Consider the following 21,527-nt stretch of genomic DNA (forward strand, 5'->3'; position numbering starts at 1 on the left):
GGTGATGTTTACAAAACGATGATGCTTGGGGTGCCTGGGTGACTCAGTCAGTTGAGCATCCGACTCGTGATTTTGGCTCAGGCCACGATCTCACAGTTTGAGATTGAGCCCCATGTCGCGCTCGGCACTGACAGCCCGGAACTTGCCTGGGAATCTCGCTCTCTGCCCCTCCCCCACTTGTACACTCGTGTTCTCTCTCAAAATAAATAAATAAAACTAAAATAGAAATGATGATACTTATTCTTAAGTTGCTCATTATCTTGGATTAAACCCTCCAAAAGGTGTTTGTTTTTTAATAAGATGGACACTCTAGCTCAAATTATAATCTGGGTACTTTTGTTTCTATGGAATTATTTGTATTTTTGTACTTGAAAATGTGCCGTTCTTCAGATACAAATCTGCTTGTAAGCCCTGGAGGATGACCTGGCAAACCAGTTGGTTGTGTCTGGTTAAATGTCCACAAAGTAGCTGCCAACCCAAATATCATTCTGAGTCAGCAGTCTTGTTTAATGGGCAGAACATTTCTTCTGCTTTGTATTCAAAAGGCAAGAGAACTCAGTAGACAAAAGTGGGCAGATTCTACAGCAGCCCACCCTTGAAGCAGAGGCCTCGATGACAGGATGGGGGGCCGGGGGGCCGGTGATTGACCCTTGTGGCTCCCACTGTCCAGGGATTGGCCCTTGTGGCTCCCCCGCTGTCCAGACCCTCAGCACAGCTTTCTCCCTCCCTTCTCCCCCAGTTAAAACCTGAGCTAAGGAAGGTATCAGGTGTCAATTATAATGTAAATACCTGATTTCTAAAAAACAGTCACGTCACGAAGTGGTATTTATCATTTACCAGGGTTTACAATCTCGAGTTCCAGGAATACAGCTCTAACCAGAAGAGAACAAAGAGGGTGGGAATATACCTGACATCACTTCACCTGGAGACACTGCCCAATGGGGCTGCTAAGGCTGTATTTGGCCTGTAGGTGTGTGAGACCTGCATGAGGGATGGATGGATGGATGGATAGATAGATGTACAGGCAGACAGGAAGAAACATACATACGCACATACATACATAGAACAGACCTGCCGCCACCAGTTTGACAAAGGCTTCATTCATCCTTATTTTCTTACAATCTATCTGGTCTCTCTATATGCTTTCACTGAAAATATAAAAAAGGCCAAGGGAGTTTTCATTTGAACCTCTTCTATTTATATCCATTTACACTGCCTATTGATGAGACTATCTGTTTTATTACGCCGATCTTAGATTTGCGTCAACTGGCCAACAAGCTTGAACATTAGTTACATTTTTTGGTACTCACCAGTTAATCTCAAGAATATCTAGCGAGAAAGAGTTTTTTGCCGGGAACATTCTTTATAACTGTATTGGGGATGCATTTAGCTACAAATAACAGAAAACATGACATAAAGCAGCATGAAAAAAAAATACAGTGTTCATTTGATATATCCTCGTTCCAGGGGGGGTGTCTAGGGCCGTGCTGTGGCTCAGCCGAGCCTTCCGGAAGCCAGATTATATTGTTTGTTCTTTTTGTCAGTCTCCTGGTTTTATAGTGGCTGCTGCCATCTCCCAGGTGGGAAGGAGAAACGGGGTGAAGAAGGTAAAAGGGCAAAAAGCCACAGGCGTACCCTTTAAAAAGCTTTCCTAGAAACCCTGTCCCACACATTCCAGTTTGTGTCACTCGTTTCTTCATGCAGCAGCTGTTCACTGAGCACCGGCTTTGTGTGCGGGACCCTGTTTGGGGCTCTAGGATATGTGATGAGCTGACATGAGCTGCATGGAGGGAGCTGGAGTAAATCATTTGTATGCTTTAGACTCTGCAACGGAGAAAAATAAAGCAAAGAAAGTAAGCCCAAAATTGGGACACGTGGCGACCATTGCCATAGGAGAGTTTGGGGATGTGCGTGTTTTGTTTTGTTTTTACATTTGATTGATTGATTGATTGGAGACAGAGCACGAGCAGGGGAGGGGCAGATTGAGAGGGAGACACAGAATCCAAAGCAGGCTCCAGGCTCTGAGCCATCAGCATAGAGCCCGATGCAGGGCTGAAACCCACAAACTGTGAGATCATGACCTGAGCCGAAGTCAGACGCTTAACCCACTGAGCCACCCAGGTGCCCCGACATGCGTGTTTTTTGCTGACTGTCTTACTGCCCTGAACAAAATGAGTGTCTTAAGGAAGGAGGGAGACTAGACATTGGGTAGAAAGCTAGCAGTATTTTCCACAATAATTTAGTCTTTTATTTGTGTGTGTATACATCTGAAACAGTAATCTGCAAATTAGCTAGATGGCTAATAAATAGGCTGTGTATCTGGATGATTTGGATTCATTACTTTGAAGGAAGCCAACTGTGTAGGGGAGCCCATCTGGTTAGTTCTAGGTGTGTATCTAGATTGGAAGTAGTCTTTACAGGGTTGGTTCTGCAAGTTGGAAAAGAAAAAATAGGAAATAGCAGGTAATGTTCATTGAGGGTTGGTGCATGGGCCAGGAACTGACCTAAACACTTAACATTGACTTATTTAATACAACAACCCTGTGAGGTTTGCTCTGATATTATTCCTATTGCCAAAGGCAGAAACTGCGGCGCAGAGAGGTTAATAAGCCGCTCAAGGATACACAGCTAATGAAGTGACACAGCCTGGATTTTATCCCATTTGAGAGCCCATGCTCCTAGCCGTCACGCTACGATTCCAAAATACTTACAATTGCATGGCTTCTGCAGATAGAGAGGTTAGGGGCACATTGAGTTCATTGGCTTTATGTAAATAGCAGCAGCTAAAACCCGCAGTCCTGTGGTCCTCTTGGAAGGAGAGACAAGTTTACTCTCATTCACATATAAGCTGTCTCAGTTATTTATTTACAGAGGCAGGAAGGTCCAAAATAAATCTCAAAACTTCACCTTCGCCAGTGTTTATCAGCTCTTTTCTACTAAGTCTTTCACCAGAGTTGAAAACTCACTGATTTAGTTTCACTTTCTTTCATTACCTATGGCTACACTTGAACTGTTTCATGGTGAAAAAGCCCAAAAATATATCGCACGATGGAAGAGGAAGATAAATCAAAGGAGGGCAAGCCAATGGAGCGGTGTTGTGTGCTCGAATGAAATGGATGGCATCTGGTTTATAAATGTTCTATGCAAGCATTTACTCTGTTTGGACACTGCTTCCCTCTCGGATTTGTTTCATCTGGCTAGCTGATTACTCTTCTGACAGGGCGTCAAGTTTCCTTCCCCCACCACCCCCCAAAAGCCTCCTCCTTTTTTTTTTTTTTAATTTTTTTTTAATATTTATTCATTTTTGAGACAGAGAGAGACAGAGCATGCACGGGGGAAGGTCAGAGAGAGAGGGAGACACAGAATCCGAAACAGGCTCCAGGCTCTGAGCTGTCAGCACAGAGCCCGACGCGGGGCTCGAACTCACAGACCGCGAGATCATGACCTGAGCCGAAGTCGGACGTCCAACCGACTGAGCCACCCAGGCGCCCCAAAAGCCTCCTCCACCCTTTGCCCTCAGAGAAGAAGCCCTGCTTGTGATCCTCGTGTTCTGGTTGCTTCTCTCTCTCCTGCCACCGTGGATCGCTCGCATCTCTCGTTGTGCCTTTTTCTCCCTCACAACCTGCCTCTGCCTGCCTGTTAACCTCCCTCATCGTCCTGCCTGCTCTCCAAGTGGGGTGAAGCTCCCCGGATTGCTCAGACTGGCCATGTGCTCCCACGGCATGCCGAGCCTCCGAGATGGCTGCTCCTTCCGGTGGGGTGCCCCGTCCCCGACTCTCTGAGCATCCCCCCAACCCTCCTTCTCTGGGCAGATCCTATCACACTTAGAAATCGAACTCTGGTCTCCTGCCAGAAGTCTTCCCTAATTCACAGGGTTGGGGTACAGTGTCCTGCCGCTGGGCTCTGGAACTCCGCGCTCCCCTGCTCCCGTGGCAGTGGAGCTCGGTTACAGGTGCACGTGTACGTGTGTGCGTCGGAGGAGGGGGGCCACCTCCCACTCCCACCCCTGGGTCTTTCACATAAAAGACTTTCAGTAACGTCGGATCGATGAGCAAGTGGGTGAGTGTCACAAACGTGCTTCGTTCTTCTTCTCCATCCCGTAGAAGGCTTCTCCCCATTCTCGCAAACCGTAATTTGACTTCTTCCCCGGTTACTGAACTTTGCCCGGGAGCCCGACTCCTCCTCTTCCTGAAATGCCATCTGAGGTCAGTGCTGCAGCGGTAACCAACCCAGGAGCCCCTCCCCACTCGCAGATCCTTGCCGGGTTTGGCACTGCTGCCTTTCCCGTGGGGTCTGCGTGTACTTTTGCCCTTGGGGTCTGTGGCGTTACGGGTTCTAGTTTGTCCTCACTTGATGCCCCGTCTTGGTGGTTCCCTTTTTTCTGCCCATCCCTTACCATTGGAGTTCCCCAAGGGCTTTTTATCCAACCTGCAAGCTGTCCCCAGGTGCCCCCACTCAGGGCTTTGACCGCTTGTCTCTGGGCTCCCACCTCACATACACATCTGTCCCTGTGCCCCGTTTCCCAATCTGGTGACCTGTGTGTTGCCGCGACTTGGCAGATGCCTGCTCATTACTGTCACTGTCGCCCCAGATGCATTATCTTAACCGCACAATCCCTCGCTCCCTCCCTTCTTACCTTCTCACCTCTTACAACCTGCTCCTTGATCAGACGTCCCCCTTTTCTGTCCTTGGGACCATTTTTTCTGCACATCACGCAGCCTTGGCATTGTTACCTGTTGCTTTTCTTCCATGGTTCTAAAACTTTAATTGTGAAATCCTGTTGCTTCTACTTCTATAACTTTTCCTGTGTTTCCTTCTTTTTCACCTTCACTACTGCAAGCAATACCTTTAATGCTCTTTTCGTGAACTAGGACAGTGTGTCTACCAAAGTAGACACACTTTAGTCTCCCTAAAGTAGAATCTTTAGTCTCCCTAAAGTAGAATCGGGCCATACGGAGCAGGCAGGGGATGCAGAGATCTCCCCAGTGGCACCTATAAATTAGGACCTGTGCATGCTTGCGCTTTGATCAGAACGCCCCCGTGCAGCCCCAGCCCGGGGCTTCCCTCCCACCGCCAGCCTTGCCGCAGCCTCTCATCTCCCAGATGCCTCCTGGGCTGCTTGGAGCTCATTCCTTGAAAGCGTCTCCTTTCTTTAAGTGCCTTCTCAGTCTCTTCACTGGCCCTGTTCTTTCCACCTTTTGGAATCAGGTAGCATTTGGCACAGATCTGACGTCTCAGGGTATTGTAACAAGTATCATCATCGTTGTAACGCTTACAACGCTTATTGGCTCATTTCTATTATTGGACACCGTGCTAATCACTTTTACTGTATTTTGTCATTTAATTTTTCACGGACTCCTTGAAGTATGTACCATTTTTGAGAGTATCAGCTTGTCTAAGGTCTCAGAGCTAGAGACAGAAAAACCTTATCCAGTCTGAATGCCATGACAGCCTTGGGGTGAAGATACCCCGTGTGATTACAGACTCTCTGGGTTCAAACCCAGGCTATTTCTTACCTGGATCTTGGTGTCTATAGTTTCCACAACTGTAAAAGGAGGATGATCTGTACAGTATATACCTCACTTAATAAGCTATCCAGCACCTAATAAGTGCCCAATAAACTTGTCTGTTATCTATGTTGTCTGGTCCAAATTCAGGCCCTCACCTGGGGGCTCTAGCTTTGTGTACTTCTGGAGTCCTACCTGGCCTAGCATGATCTCGAGCTCCAGGAGGCTAAGAGCTCACGTTTTTCCTCTCTTTGAATTGTCTTCAGTGTCCAAAAGAGTTGTTTTCACAGAGCAAGTGCTCGTTAAATACTTGCATTGGAAGCATTGATTGTTCAGTTCTTTGAAATAGGGTTAAAACTGGATTGTCCCCAGGACCGGAATTACAGAAGACGTACTTTGGTCTTACCTGTTACCCAGCATGTGTCAGTGTCTCCTTAAACCAGTAGCAATGTAATAAGAAGCAAGCGCTTTCTGATGGTGAATATTCACATTTAAAAGACACCTGTCCAAACATTTTAGGGGCGCCTGGGTGGCTCAGTTGGTTGAGCGGCTGAGTCTCGATTTTGGCTCAGGCCATGATCCCAGGGTTATGAGATCAAGCCTCTCGTCAGGCTCCGTGCTGAGTGTGGAGCCTGATTAAGATTCTCATTCTCTCTGCCTCTGTCTCCGTCCCCATCTCTTCCCCCCACATCTCTCTCCCCAGCTCACTTGCTCTCTCTCTCTAAAATTTTTTTTTTAAAAAAACATGTAGTATATAGAATAGTAGCTTCCACAAATCCCCAAATCTATATCTAAGGGCTGCTCCCCTTCCTCCGCCCCCCCCAATTCCATTTTGTAATCTTGTTCAAGTCTCCTCAGATTTTTCCTTCTCTGTTAAATAGAGATGACAGACCAGGGGTGCCTGGGGGGCTCAGTCAGTTAAGCTCAGGCCCTGATCTCACAGTTTGCAGGATCGAGCCCAAGTTGGGCTCCGTAGTGACAGTGTGGAGTCTGCTTGGGATATTCTCTCTCTCTCTGTCTGTCTCTCTCTCATATAAATAAATAAAACTTAGAAATGACCACATATTACCTCCAGATAAAGGTACAACATTGAGAACTGCACACAAAATATTACAGTTTTTTAAAAAGCCCTTCAAACTTGTAACAGCTGCAATTTTGTGGGAGGTTACATTTATTTTATTTTATTTTTGGTGACAAGCTCACTGAGATATAATTCACATACCATACGACTCACCCATGGAAGAGATCCAATTCAACGGTTTTTGATGGAGTTACAGTTTTGTGCCTGTCCCCACGATCGATGTGGGAATATTTTTGTCAATTCCAAAAGAAGCCCCGCACCCTTGAGCTGCCCTCCACTTCTCTCACCCCTGAACAACCCGCTAACTGAGTTTCTGTTTCTATAGATTTGCCTCTTGTGGACGTTCCGTGGAAATGCAGTCAGATGCGGTTTAAGGGACTGTTTCACTCAGCATAATGTTCTCACGGCTCATCCACATGGGTTCCTTTTGTTCTATGAATGTGCCACATTTCACTTACCCACTTACTGATTGGTGGACACCTAGGGTTGTTTGGACTTTCTGGCAATTAGGAACAGTGTTGCTGTGGACATTTGTATACAAGTTGATGCGTGGTGTTCTTGGTGACTTGAAGGGCGTAAGGCATTCTCCTCTGGGTAAGTTGTTTCCTCCGAGGGACCTCCGCCCTCTTGCTCAACAAGAAGTTTCTCGGTCCTGGAGACTGGGCCGGAGAGGGCTTCGGGTCCATCCCTTGTGGACGCCCCTGAAAACGGGGGTCTGCTGTCTGGCCGGGGTTGCGTGTCCTGCTGTGTGACAAGGTGGGGCTCCCCGTGCTCATTCTCAGACGTAGAAGGAAGCACTAGAAACCCGCGGGCCGCGCGGTTACCAACCCTCCTTTGGAACAGATTCGATTCACTGAGAATTGCTGATGAGGTCTGCACATTGCTGGGAAATCCAGGTCAAGCCGCGTCCCCTGGAGCTGAGACCACGCATCCTGTTTCCACATCCTGTTTGTGGCAGGGCCGTGGGTCGGGGAGGGGAAAGCCAGACCTTTCCCATGGGGGCCATGCGCCTGGGATGGGGAAGCCACGTGGAGGCGTGTCCTTGAGAATAGTTCACAAGTCGGTCCTGTCCCGTTCAGGTGGATGTGTCCTTGCTGTGTCCCCGCTGGCCTCCCGGGAGAAGGAGGTGGGCGCTGGCATTAGAACCTGAGCCTGAGTTTCAGCTCTGCTGGTCGTGGGATCAGAAACAGTTTATTTAAGTGCCCCAAGCCTCAGCTTTCTCATCCGCAAAATGTGCACAATAAACGCTCCTTCTGAAGGGGGGGCTGTGTGAAGCACGTTCCCTGACATTTGCTAGGGGCTCACGTCTCGCTTGTTCTCGCTCGTCCACCTCCACGGCCTGTGGCCCGTGGCCCGGCCGATGGCGGCGGCAGCCGTGTGTGCGGTTCCTCCGTCTGTCGGATGGTGTCGTACCCAGAGCTCGTCAATGGCCATGGCCACTTAAAATACGCCATTCTCAAAAGAGATTTGTTTTTAATTAAAAAAAAAAAAAATGCCATTCCTCCGTGCGCCTTACTTGGGAAGGCTGGGAGACAGCAACCGGTCTCAGAGCTCGTGCGACGGGCTGAAGTATGTGTGTGTGCGGGCGGGATCTGTGTCTGCACACGTGTGTGCTCCGTCGCATAGCATATCTGAGGGGCTCAACATTCCAGAATGCAGGGGCTCGGGGCGGGAGCAGCTGTGCTCGAATTCTCCACCTCAGCTGTTCCCCCACTGCAAACCCCGTTGCCCTTCGCCTCATCTGGTGAGGGAGCCCCAGCTGCCCCAGCCGGAGACCACGCGCCCGGGCCGCAGCCGGAGGCCGCGTGTGCGTGGTGGCCGGAGACAGGCCACTGCCGGGAGGTATGTAGGACGCGAGGGGGCTGCGGTTGGGTCTGTGCCCTGCAGAAGTGAACAGGACGCTGGGCAGCGGTGGGGGTGGGGCTGGGGAGGGGAGGCGATCGGTAAGCAAATGGCAGTCCCGGCCCGCCAGGAACAGGGGAGGCCCCACACCTACGACCACTGTATCGTATAAAGTAAATGGTGTAGCTCACAGTACAGGAAATGGGGGAGGCGGTGAGGAAGGCTGAATGACTGACCAAGATCGCCACCCCCACACAGCTCCGGTGAGGCAGAGGTGGACTTCTAGCCCGCATCCATTTATCGGCCTGCCAAGGTCAGGCCATCACACGGACCAAACGCTGGTGCATCAGGGAAGACCAGCGACGGGCCAGGCAGCAGTGGGGTGTAACCGAATAAACATTGTCCAGATCTCTGCTGCGTGCGCAGATTTGCTAGGTGCCGGGAGGATGCATGGGGTGCCCGGGTCACTGTCCTCTTTTCGGCCCGAAGGAGCCATGACCGCGTGATCCTGATGTGACGGGAGCGCAGTGCAGAGGAACAGCAGGGGAGGGCCGGCCAGGCCCCTGCATGGGCCGCAGACACAGAAGTTCGGCACCAGACCGGGTTTTGCCGGAGGAGCCGACGTCACGGTGACGTCATCGCAGGGTTTGGACTGCATGTGCTCGTTGGGGCTGGTTCCACAGCCCCGGCCAGGCTGTCTCCTTCTGTGTCCGGTGATGTGGCCGCAAGGCAGCCGCACTGGCATTCGGGGCCAAAAGGCTGCAGGCAGAGTGGGGGATAGACGGTGACCTGCCACCTGCCGAGATGGGCACGTCCTCTGTCACCAGCTCCAGGCAAGCCTCCAGTTTCGACTCACCGGGAACCCGGGGAGGAGCTGGCATCCTGGCTGCGGAGCCACAGGGCCTGAAGAGCAGACTGCCTCTGCTTTCTGCCTGTCACGTGACTTATAGGACCCATGCTGATGTAGAACAGGGCGGGGAAGGGAATTCTGGGAGATGGACTCCAGCTGAGCCAGGTTGACAGGCCACAGATGCACCACAGATACCGAAAGGAGCGAGCAGCACAGGGATGATGGCGGGGGTGGGGGGGGGGGTGGTTCTTAGGCACAGGTGGAGGGCAACGGCATTGCAGGCAGACGCGAGGGCCTGCAAAGGTGTGTGGGTGCAGCACGTCGGGGGTGGGCTGGTGGTTCAGGGTCCAGGCAGCCCAAGGCCCAGCTTGTGGGAGGTCTTCAGAGCAGCCCAGAGGTTGCCCAGGGGTGGATTTTGTGTGTGAGAAGGGCCATTGTCAATGTGAGGAGATGAGGTCTAGATGCCCCCAGGAGGCAGGGACACCAGTGGTCAAGGGGACACATCCTGAGGGTCCAAAACTTGCCTGAACTTTTATTATGCTTCTAGTTTTTCAGTTCTTTCCATCCCACTGGCAAATTCCTTCAGTCTTTAAGGAGTGTCTCCTGCATACTAGGGATGGGTACGTGGCCCCCAAGATGAACCCTGGCCCCCAAGCTTTTGTCTATAAGCCTGGCTGCTTGATCCTACCGCGTTCTTGTACCCTGAATTCTCTTCTGAAAACTGCCCTTGTAATCTGCTTACTAGATTTTGGGGGCCTTGGAGTAGAAGGATACAAGGAGGGAATGGAGAAGGAAGGATGGGGAGTGTGTCTTGTGGATTCAACTAGTGTCCCAGGCACATCCGTACCTCACAGTTAGCTGGAGAGACAGACGCTCAGGCCCCTCCAAGGCCTAACGGATGGACTTCTCCACATGTGGTGGAGACGTGGAACTGTGGAGTCTTTAATAAATTTTCCAGGCGGCTCTTAGGCAGCCAGCGTGGTGTTACGAATCAGTGCCGAAGCCTATTTCTTACCCGTTAGGTTGACGCTCTCTGCTTCTGCTGCACATCTCCATCACCAGGGGCGGGGGGGGGGTGGCGCTCGGCTGATGCTGGTAGAGGTCATTTGTCATCACGGTGACCCTTGGGACCGCTTCCTGGTGTCTCTGTCGGGTGCTGGCGCGTCACTTCAGACAGAGCCTCGGGATCAGAAGGGGGAAGGATGTGCAGCAATCTGAGAGCAAAAGTGAGATGAGCCAGCGGAGTGAGCGCGTAGCTCGGCGGCTGCAAAGGCAGAGGACACGCGTGGGAATTGAAAACCGAGAACTGAACGGTGACGGAAGTTAACTAGGTTCACTGTGGTGATCATTTCGCAATATATACAAATACCGACTCGTTATGTTTTACTCCTGAAGCTGATTTGTCATATGTCAGTTATATCTCAGTTTTAAAAAAGAGAGAGAGAGAGCGAGAGATCTGAGAAGACAGGAAAGCCTGAGTTCTCAGCTTCATAGTGTTTATAACATAAAAATTTTCCATCAGCTGTGTCTGAAGGAATTAAAAGTAGGGCTGTGGCAGTGGTCACTGCGGAAGGGACCCAATCCTTTGTGCCGCCCGGCAGGAGAAGTAGGACAGGCACATGGCTGCCACCGCCACATCCTGGACAGTGACTGGCCACTGGGACCGGCGAGGCGAGGAAGGGCCCGCAGCTCCGCCAGCTTTGGCCTTCAGAGGCCGCTTCTCGACTCCCCTGCTTCCCTCAGAACAGCTGACACAAGAGAGGCTGACAGCCCCAGTCCCCGCGTCCCTCCCCGGCTCCTCTGTGCCCAGACAGCACAGCGGCCCGCAGGGCCGGCGTGGCTCGGGCCGTGGTGAATGGGAGCCGCTGTTTGTTTCCACTGAGAAAGTTCTGACCCGCTTCCGGAGCCATCGCCATGGAAACAGACCTTGGAGATAATTGAATGGAGCCTCTTTTCCTCCGTCTCCCTTCTCCCTTTCCCCACGCCGAGGCTGAGGCTGTCAGGGGCCGACTCTTTGCAGCCCGCCTTTCCCTGCAGGTTCCTGTGCATTTGACAAGAACAGCAAAGGCCCGGTTCCTGCCAGTGACCCCATGTGCACCCCATACCAGGCGGGGTGGCGGTCGTTTTCATAGCTGTTCTTGAGCGGAGGCCCGTGTACTATGCGTCCTGATGGCCGTGGCCTTCCACGGGGACGTGTCCATCCGGCCGGCCCCACATCTCAGCCACAGTTCCTTGCAGAAGAGCCTTTCTTGCACCACAGATTTCTTAACATGTATGCAGTCAAGTTTAAAGGGGAAGTAGAAGGGAAGTGATTTGGAAGTGATTTTGCTTCGTTTACAGAATAAGTAGCCAGCATATGGTATTTTTCTCCTTTTATAAAAACTGCCTTTTGGGGGTGAAAACAGTGGGCTAAAAGTCCTGTTTTATTTTGCTTTTGACAATAATTCAGTAATTCTTAAAATATAAAGACCTAAGCAAAATTTAAAATTCACATCGAGGCCATAAAGGAAAGGCATTGGTTTTCACTGGTTGCACCCAAAGCAGAAGAGGACGTTAAGGTTTCCTTTCGTTCAATACCTTCGTACGCCTACCGAGGAAGCGTCAAAAATCGGTGCTTGACCTGTGTCTGTGAACGCCAGTGGCCAAGTGACAAACTTAAATTGCACTTTCACTGCCAACAAGAAGAGAAAACGGACACCGTTTTGGCTTGAGGCTCACAGTTTTGTCCCTGGTACCGTGAATCCAGTGGTGATTCAGACAGGAGAGGCCCTTCCTTTCCTGAATCAGGTGTTTTAATGGGGTGAAAATCGGGCTGGGGCCAGAAGAGCCGCGTTTAAGCCCCAGCTCTGCGACCCGCAATTGGATAAGTCACTTACGCGAACTTGCCAGGCATCCTCTTCTTTATCTGTATAATGGGGCTGTTTCAGGGTCTCCGTGAGCCTGACATACAGTAAGACATATATGAACGTGCTTGGTAAACCCAGACCAATGCTTTGTAGAAGTTGGTCATTTTTAGTTCTTAACCACTGAATGCGTTAGGATTGTATTCAGTTGTATGTAACCGAACCTGACTGCGGAGTTCAGGCAAATGGGGGCATATTTTTTCATAGAGCAAGGAGGCCAGAGGTGGGTACTTCAAGGCTGGTACAGCTGCTCAAGGAAGCATCCGGCCACTGACACTTAGCCTCCGAGGGGGTGTATGGGGAAGTGAGTGTTTTAACACGGTATCCTGCCGCCCAAACCAAATCTTGGTTCTCTTAAGAAAGGGGGATATTGAAATGGGAGACAGCTAGTCCTGCCAGCTATAGTCACTCATTCAGCTGGTCTTTTTTTCTGTTCTTAAAGTGTATTTATTTTGAGAGGGAGGACATATGCACGCATGCACATGCAAGCAGAGGAAGGGCAGAGAGGGAGAGCGAGAATCCCAAGGAGGCTCCACACTGTCAGCGTGGAGCCCAGTGCGGGGCTCGATCTCATGAACCGTGAGATGACGTCCTTGAGCCTAACTCAAGAATAGGACACCCGACCGACTGCTCCACCCGGGCACCCCAGCTATTCTCTTCTTACAGCCCGTCAATATAAAGCACCTCGTGATGTTGTAAACGCCTGGAAGGTACGGACCACGTTGCATACATTTCCCTTATCAAGCTGCAGAGGGCTTCATTTTCCACGCCAAACAGTAGATACCAAGCAAAGAAAATCATTGTTGGTTGTTTTCATATGAGAATGGTCCGTTACTGAACTCCCCGAACTTAGGCAAACGTACTGAACTTGCATAAAAAAATAGTATCATACACCCTGTGGTTGGTGTGTCATAGGAATATTCTGATTAGTTACTAAGTGTTCAGGACTCGGGAAGGCGTTTGTAACTTCTCAAGGCTGGAATATACATGGTTACTTTCAGTGGTGTTACAACATCAAAGCTGCCATCCCTACAGCACGTTTGTATCAGCTTCTTGGATAGGCCGGGCCCATGGAGTGACAAGCAAAGAATAACATGGCCCAGATGGAGAAGAGGAGACCCACTGGGAGGGTTTCGGAAATCTTGGAAGGTGACGGTATGCTTTCCCGTGTCTCCTTCTCCCTGCCCTGAGCCCACATCTGCGGGCTGGTGCAGCTCTACACCCTGCCCGTTGTATAGTCCCGGCCCGAGAAAGGTTGTAGCTGAGACACACCCAGGCTGTGGCTCTCCACCACGGGGCGGGGGGATGACATTTGGCTCATTTTTAGGCGCGGGACTTAAATTTCTGCGGGTGTCCTGCATCATTCACTTCTGGTACAAGTTACCATTCCACGGATGAAGGAACACGGATCTCTTTCAGTCTACCTTTGGGATGGATTTTCAGACTCAAAAAAGCCTGTTCGTGGCCTGGAAAGCCTGTTGGCCACCACTGAGGTGCCAGGGAACCAGCCCCTTACATGTCAGAAAGCTGAAGTGTTCTCCGAGAAGGACCGAGAGAAACTTGACTCCACAGGGAGAGCTGGTTGGAGGAAAAGACCCGCAGTCCTAACCGCTACGTCTTGTTAGTGACGCTTCACACGTACAAACAAACGTGTTCTAAATACCATACAAGTTATCGTTCACCGAAATCTCCAGAAAACCTACGTGATAGGTAATATTGTATCCCTTTTGCATAGCAGGAAACTGGGATTCACTGAGGCAAAGTAATTTGTCGAGTTACTGGTTGGTAAATGGTAAGGCTGGGCTTTGCACACGGGAGGTTGGGCTCTAGAACCCCACATCATGAGCCATGGTATTAGATAGCTGTCTGGGCAGGGGTAGTGGGCTGTAGAAAATGTTCACGTCTGCCCACCTCTACCTTGGCATCATATTCAACCGCTGGTGTGTGTATGTGCGTGCGTGAGTGCTGTTCTAAGAAAAACATGGGTTGCTTTTGTAAAGTGTAATCGAAAAGTAGAACAGGAGTCACTATGTCCATCCTAGCTATTTGGGGGAAATTAATGTTAAAGAGAGAGAGAGAGGCTTGATTTGCAGCAGAAAAGATCACGTGTGGATACCTAGAACTCCCATGTACCTGATGTCATTAGCAGGGGATTGAAGCATAACAAAAATGATTGTTGCTATTGTTGTTAGATTGTTGTTGTGTACCTAGATTGACTGTGTCTCTCTCTTATTTTTCCGAATAAGATCCCCTTTGGAAACGTCTCCAATATAATGACTAGGGTCACCTACAGTGATTCGGATGGCAGTTGTCTACCAAAGATATCATTTAAAAAGGGGGGTAGGGCAGAAGAAAGTTGAAAATGTCAAAACTCACGGCTGGAAGTATCAAACCTTTTAAATGGCCTTTCAGAACTTCTCAAGCGCTCGATCGGTAGGGTAAGAGGTCCTCTTCAAATTGGAAATAAACGTCGGATGGTACTGTTGTTTGGAGATCGTATATCCACACATCACTGCCATTTCTTTGGGAGAGTTGGTATCACCCGATGGGTGGGTCCAAACCCATTTCCTGTGGCATATACATCCATACTGAACATCTCTTCAACGTCATCAAAAAATTATTTCGTGTACCCTGTGCCGTATGAAAGAATCTAAATCGGTACAGATCTTACTGTTTAAGGAGGACAATAGGTGATCAGCAAATGGGAATATTATGATGCTGGACAATGTGGATGAAGACCCACTGATGTCATATTCAGTCATTGTGAGAAAAACAGTGGATGTGAGAAAATGTGAATTGCTCGTACCGAGTGCAGTTGAGAAGAGGAATTGTTATGGCCATGTGGATTATTTGAGGGAAGTTAATGCTAAAAAAAAATTAAAAGGAGGAACTGTGGCAATATAGAAACTAAGCCGAGCACAGGGCCTAGTGGCCATCGTTGGTGGAATGAGGGTGGCAGGGCTCTGGGCAGAGACCGAGAGCGTTCATCCTTTGGGGTCCGGTGATCGTTATAAGAGGTCACCCTGACTGGGGTCTTACCAGTTGCCAAGTTCATGTGATTCTAACATCCCGTTAAGGTAGGTACTGATTTTACCATCACTACCTGACATGAGAGGGAAGGCATGGCTTAGATTTGTGACCGCACTGTCACGGGTGTGCCTGACTCTGAGTGTGTGAGTGCTGAGCATGGGCTGTGTCAGGCCGTTGCCTTGGATTTGGTCCTTCCGACACCTGCCTTGATCATTTACGAAGGTGACCTTGCAACAAAAGCCGGAAGGAGAGACTGGGAATAGGCTGAAATGAAAGAAAAGGCCTGTAGGCATGGAGTGTTTTGACCAGGGTGACAAAGTGTCACCAACGTTGTCATTGATACTAAATAATCTTGGAGCTCAAAAAATACACCAGATTTGAGCAACAGAATTACTTTCAATCCTAGCCAGTAAGTTTGCAAGTTAAGTTCTATTATGTGCCAGCAGCTGTTGGCAGGGAAGGGCCAGATCTAGGGTGAAGGAAGAGAGACCCCTTGCTCCTTAAACCTGCCTGGCGCTGAGAGTGAGCAGCTCTAGCACGGTGGACCCCTGTGTCCCTCCTGCCCTGGCCCTGGTCCCATGGGGTCCCATGGCTGACCCGTGAATTTTTATAGCAGACAGTAGATAGCGTAAACAGAAATTTGTTTTATACGTATTTTTATGAAATAGGGGAGATATGCTCCTATGATGAAAAATATCTTCGATATCCAAAGAATAATAAGAAATACCAAATTTAAGGAATTACCTATTTTCTACAAAATGATTTGTTACGAAATAAGCAAAATGTGAATATAAGTAGTTAGTCATATTTAAGGAAGGCATGTCAACTTAGAAGAAATAATCAGCATATAAGAAACCCATGAACACATAAGAAAAAATCAACTACTCTAAAGCTCCTCAACCCTTTCAGCTTCTTTTCCCCTCCCACTCCCACGCACAGTTCCATAGCACAGATGTCTCCGTCCCTTTTCTGCGTCTTGAGGAAAATGCTACTGGCATTGGGGACCGCCTTGGCAGGCCTGGGATGATGCAGGAAGGGACCCAGACACAGCAAAAGCCCTGATTCAAAATTCAGCAGGAAAGAAACTAATGAAGAAGTGAATTTCCGGAGACTCAAGATAAAGGAAACTTAAAAATCTCTTAAGTATAGGTTTTCCAGTAACGTATAACACATGTTCCATTCTTAGAAATTAGGTTATTGCTTCTCGCTCTCTCTCTCTCTCTCTCTCTCTCTCTCTCTCATAATGAAGTTTTCTGGACAGCCCATCAAAACAAAAACATGAGGTCTATTTTGGGAACTCTTTATTATGTTTGGGCATTTGTTACACTTTGCTTGCGTGCCGGAGTCAGTATGTTGCAAAGAGACGGGAGTTGCCTTTGCCTAGAGGTACCTGAGACTATTTACGTAAATGGACATAAGAAGAAAAATGAGCCTGAGCCAAAGTACGTGGCCTCTTTCCTGTCAACTCGCAGACAGAGTCTGCACGAGCAGCATAACCCGATCCTGCTCTTGAAATACTTGGTTCGAAGAAACTCATAGGCCACGTTCACATTTGGTGTTGAAAACATGCTCTGTCTTCCCCGGTTCTTCTGAGCCTATCATTTTAGTAACTCACCCAGCAACAGGGTTGGGACGCATGTAACGTAATACGAATTTCTGTTGTGTAAACGAGAAACAATAGGGTGATGTGCCTGGGGCGCTGGACTCTGGAGTCAGAGATGTGGCTTCTAAACCCACTTAGGCCCCTGCCTGGCTCTGTGCCCTTATCCGGATTATCGCTCCGTAGTCTCGGGATCGGCGATCGGGTTGGCGATAAGAGTGTTTTCTTTAAGAGGTAGAATTCCACGCAAATGTAAAGAATCTCCTTTGGACCTTTGTCTGTTGCTCCTTGTCTGTGGCCACCTGGAGGGCTCTACTGTAAAGCCACAGACTCCAGAGAAAAGAAAACAGAGCAACCTAGAATTTACCCTGGCTGGCATCTGAGGCAGCAATATAGCTTGCGTAAAACCGATTTTAATGTTGTTTCAGCCAGGAAGGGTGAAAGCGTGTTCCCGGTTTTCCTTCTCCGCACGGACTCCTTCTCCTCAGTCCCGCTGCCTGCTTCACCTTCTTTCCCTGACCTCGAGGACTGGGTTGCCCTTGAGCCCAGGCCTCCTGCCACTTCTCTTCATTGTGTTCAGCTGGTCTTCTGGCTTTAAATGTGCAAGTGATTTCCAAATCCTGATCTCCAGTCCTCAGCAATGCCCGTGAACTCTAGACTCGCATACCCTACTGTGTCTTGAGTATCTCCACGGGGATGTTGAAGAAACACCTCAAACTTCCTGTGTGAGAGGAGACCTCTTGCTTTCTTCCTCCGTTCTCTCCCTACCCAGCCTTCCCCACGGGGGTGGCGCACATGTCATGCCAGCTCATCATTTAGGGTCTCTGTTCACCTCTCCCCTCTTGAGAGAAGTCTTCTCTGTCCATCCCACCGAACATTCTCCCCCCCCCTTCTCGATCTACACCACCCACCTCGCTTCTCGCCCATCCTGAGCTCTAAGAGAACAGAGATCTTAACCTGTCTTATCTACTGCTACATCCTCAATGCCTCAGAGGATGCCAGCCTCATAATGGGAGTTGGATGAATGTGTATTGAAGGAAAGAAAGAATGAATGAGTGAGTGAGTGGGTGAAAAGAAAGGAATGACGCATCTTAACAAAGAATTTGCTAAAGATTGAGGTAGGATGAAAGGAATTGGTTAAGTTCAGGGATGCTGTCCCTTATTTTCTTTTTATTATCTCATTCATAAGTCGTTTATTGAATTTTCTTAAGTGAACGTGAGTTCAGAGAGGGCTAAAGTAGCTTAGGGATCGTGAGGAAAAATATTTACACTGGGGTCTAATAGTTATTGACGTAGAGGTACTTCTGAGATCGAGATCAAAGACTAAATGCGAAACTCGAATTATTCAGTGCTTAAGTAGATGTTCAGAGCGCAGAGGGATGCTAATTATTGCGTCCTCATCATCGAAACCCAGAAACCCACGCTGAGGTTCCCATCCCTTTTACCCTGTTGACAGTGAAAGTGATGGATAGAAAAGGGCTGACGAACCTGCTTCCAGCCTGTGGGTCCCAGGCCTGTGGCGTCTGGCCGCAAGAAGGAGGTGCGGTGAGGAGGCCTCTTTGGAACTGACTTCTGAGCATTAATTTCTTCCACCAGGAGATCAGCAAATGACCCTTTCCACCTGCTGCCATCCAAATTTGGAATTTGGTTACATCATGGGTTTTTGCTCCTGCTGGATAGATTTTATAATCCGTCTCAGGGAGAAAGATGGCATTTCGCATCACCTGCTCTGCCAAGCCTCTCTTTGCAGGGACAATTCACTGCGTCCAAATTAAACTTCATACGATGTCGTTTTCCCCCTTTGCACATTGATGAGTTGGGGAGCCTCACACTTATGAAACACTGGCTTGCTGCTCTTTGGCCAGTGTCTAGATTGTGAACTCGCGGAACGATAAAAATAAAAATTCCCGTTTGTCACCGCAAGATGAATAGAGGAGCTGCAGTGCCATCTGCTGGCCATGTGGGGAAATGCACGCAATCACTAGTGGAAACACGTTAACGAAGAGATCGAGAGTGCAAACCTGAGGATAAATTTTAAATATGTGTCATAATTTGAAGAGAGTAGATAAAAATAAAAAATTAGAAGCTAGAATTTTATAGAGGAAAGCACATTTATATCTTGTGATAGCTGTGTGGTAGTGAGAACTTCTCTTTTTAGGCAGTGTGGGTTCTTGAGTATTTTTATAGTAGAAGACGTTCTTATTTTGCAGGAAGAATGAAAAATGGGTTGGAAATAGAAGTTAGCCTTTGCGTTTTTTTAAATAATAGGATAGAGTCCATTTTGCATACATTTTATCCAGAGAGGAAGAGCTCACCATCTGGGAGAAAGACAACTGGGTTGCCAGTGACGGGGGATGACTCTGTTGGCCTCTCACCAGCTGGTGGAACCTCGGGCCACTTCTGGGGGCTGAGTGATGAACCGTCTGACTCTTGATTTCTGCTCTGGTCATGGTCTCATGGTTCGTGGGATCAAGCCCCACATTGGGCTCTGCGCTGACAGTGCTGAACCTGCTTGGGACTCTCTCCCTGTCTCTCTGCCCACCCCCCCCCCCCCACTTTCACACACTCTTTCTCCCAAAATAAATAAATAAACTTAAAAAAAAACCCTTTAATTCGATAAAATTCCTTACAACTCAGTAAGGGTGTATTATTCTAAATCAGCAAAGGACTAAAGAAAAGCAATGTTTCTTGAGGCCATTTTCCCCATGAAAAGATTTCTTCTAGAAAAAAGCAAAAGTTCACATATTTATAGTTTATTACATAGTTAAGCAGTTGAGCAAGAGCTGGGGATATTTGATATCTTTGATCCTTAGCAATTAGGTCAAGACTCTCCTAGTCCTTAGAGTGAGTGAGTTTAAAAATAAATGTGGCACTCTCTTTGCTGTATGCAGTAGACAAAAGTCGTAGATGGCTGTGCTGGAAGGTCGTGACCAGTTGAGGTAAGGTGGACTGATGCGTATTACCATGACTTTGAGCTCAAAATGCGAGAGTAAAAAAAAAAAACCCACAAAACTTAAGAACCCAAACTTTAGCTCAAATATTAGTTCTTTAGAAAGGTTTTCAGCCTTAATCCCCAGCCAACTGGCCAACTGTCTATAGTTTGTTCTTCAGCTGCCATTGTGCCTTGCCTGTAATTCTGTGGCTCTGAGCGCTTTGACTGTACTGCTTCTGTTCCTTCTTCTTTTCTTCCTCCTTCTGCACCCCTGCCCTCCCTTCCCCTTCCTCCTGCTGTTCCTTCTCCTTTGCAAGTACTTCTCATTTGTTCACATTTTGTCACCCTCCCTACATCGAGAGTCCCATTTCTTCGTAATCATCCATATACCTTACTCGTAATAGCATTCGGTACCTTTTTGCTGAATGAATTAAAAACTGAAATGGCTTTTTATTTTATTTTATTTATTTTTTTTTTTTTTAAATTTTTTTTAACGTTTATTTATTTTTGAGACAGAGAGAGACAGAGCATGAACGGGGGAGGGGCAGAGAGAGAGGGAGACACAGAATCGGAAGCAGGCTCCAGGCTCTGAGCCATCAGCCCAGAGCCCGACATGGGGCTCGAACTCACGGACCGCGAGATCGTGACCTGAGCTGAAGTCGGACGCTTAACCGACTGAGCCACCCAGGCGCCCCATGAAATGGCTTTTTAAATATCTTCAGTCATTTTCATTTTTGTGTGGATGGGAGGGCAGAGAGTAAGTAGATCCTTGGGGCTAAATCCTGGCGCAATTCGATGATGAGGTAGATTTTCCTTATTTTCCGTGTTCACAGCATCTCAGTAAGGGGAAATCATGACTTCAGACCGAGCTGTGGTCCTCAGCAAATGAGAGGATGCCTCCCCTACTTCTGTTCTTAGCACCCCCCCGCCCTCCCCTCATCAGTAGGAGAGGTTTGTTAGATTCGTGTGCTAGTCGGAAACAGTTCTCTTCTCTCATTGAGGGTTTGAAGGTATTGGTGGGGCCTGAGCCTCTGTGCTTAGCTGGCAGCCAGCGGTCAGCTAGTATCCATGCACCTGCTCTAAAGAGAGATGGCCCATCACAGGTGACTCTGCGTGACAGAAAGGCCCTTCCTGCCCTCTCTGGTCACCTTCAATTCGAGAGGTCGTTTCAGCTGTAAGGCGGGCAGCAGATCGCCATTTGCCTATTCTGCTTCTCTTCCTCTGACCTCTTCAGGGTAACACGGTTCTAGACTCCCGACCTCGGTCTTCCCATGCATTCTCACATCCAGGAGAGTTTTGTCAGATGCCCCCGCCTTCCTCCCTGGCAGAGGAACTTGTATTGGGAAGATTCAGGTATAAACCCCTGAGTAGCTGTGCTTCTGTGCGGAGGCAGGTTCCTTCTTCCTGGTTTTCCCTGTCAGCAAGTGGACACTGAACTCACTTACCCTCTAGGCTTCGGACCCACTTAATGAAAGACTGCGCTCCACCTCTACTCTGACCTTTTTGAGAGAACCCATTTTACCTTTCTTTGATTTCTTCCCTTCTTGCTTTAAGTTGGTATCTCTCCATGTGTTTGCAAGAGAAACGCTTAATTGATTGGTTTGGGGCTGTGTTCGTGTTTCAAGGTATTTTGGCTTTTGTCTGTATCCGCAGTCACAAACGGGCAGCCAGGGTAGGGTGGGGTGTGGGCCAAATTTGGTGCCCAGACATGTATTGATTAACTTGGACACATTTTTACAAACATTGAATTATTTGCCATCACTGGAAAATGTGGAGCTCTCC

The 21,527-nt window shown here is 48.7% G+C and overlaps 1 protein-coding gene and 1 long non-coding RNA gene across 6 annotated transcripts in view; one reads left to right on the forward strand and one right to left on the reverse strand.

Annotated features, from left to right (window-relative positions):
* SASH1 (SAM and SH3 domain containing 1) overlaps window positions 1-21,527 on the forward strand; it is a 314,865-nt gene that overhangs the window by 208,196 nt on the left and 85,142 nt on the right. Inside the window, exon 1 of one of the 5 annotated variants that reach the window (XM_078447435.2) lies at window positions 15,141-15,260. The exons of the other annotated variants lie outside the window; for them this stretch is intronic. The gene's annotated coding sequence lies outside the window, so the exon portion shown is untranslated. Of the gene's footprint in view, window positions 1-15,140; window positions 15,261-21,527 lie in introns of those variants that run through there. 5 annotated transcript variants of the gene reach the window in all.
* LOC132667738 (uncharacterized) lies at window positions 1,223-15,013 on the reverse strand. The gene is made up of 3 exons (XR_009605337.3): window positions 14,560-15,013; window positions 6,742-10,494; window positions 1,223-1,824 (listed from the first exon to the last, which is right to left on the reverse strand). It is a non-coding gene; the product is annotated as an uncharacterized LOC132667738 (long non-coding RNA).

This window comes from Panthera onca, chromosome B2 (assembly GCF_046562875.1).
Source record: "Panthera onca isolate mPanOnc1 chromosome B2, mPanOnc1 haplotype 2, whole genome shotgun sequence".
Taxonomy (NCBI): Eukaryota; Metazoa; Chordata; class Mammalia; order Carnivora; family Felidae; genus Panthera; species Panthera onca.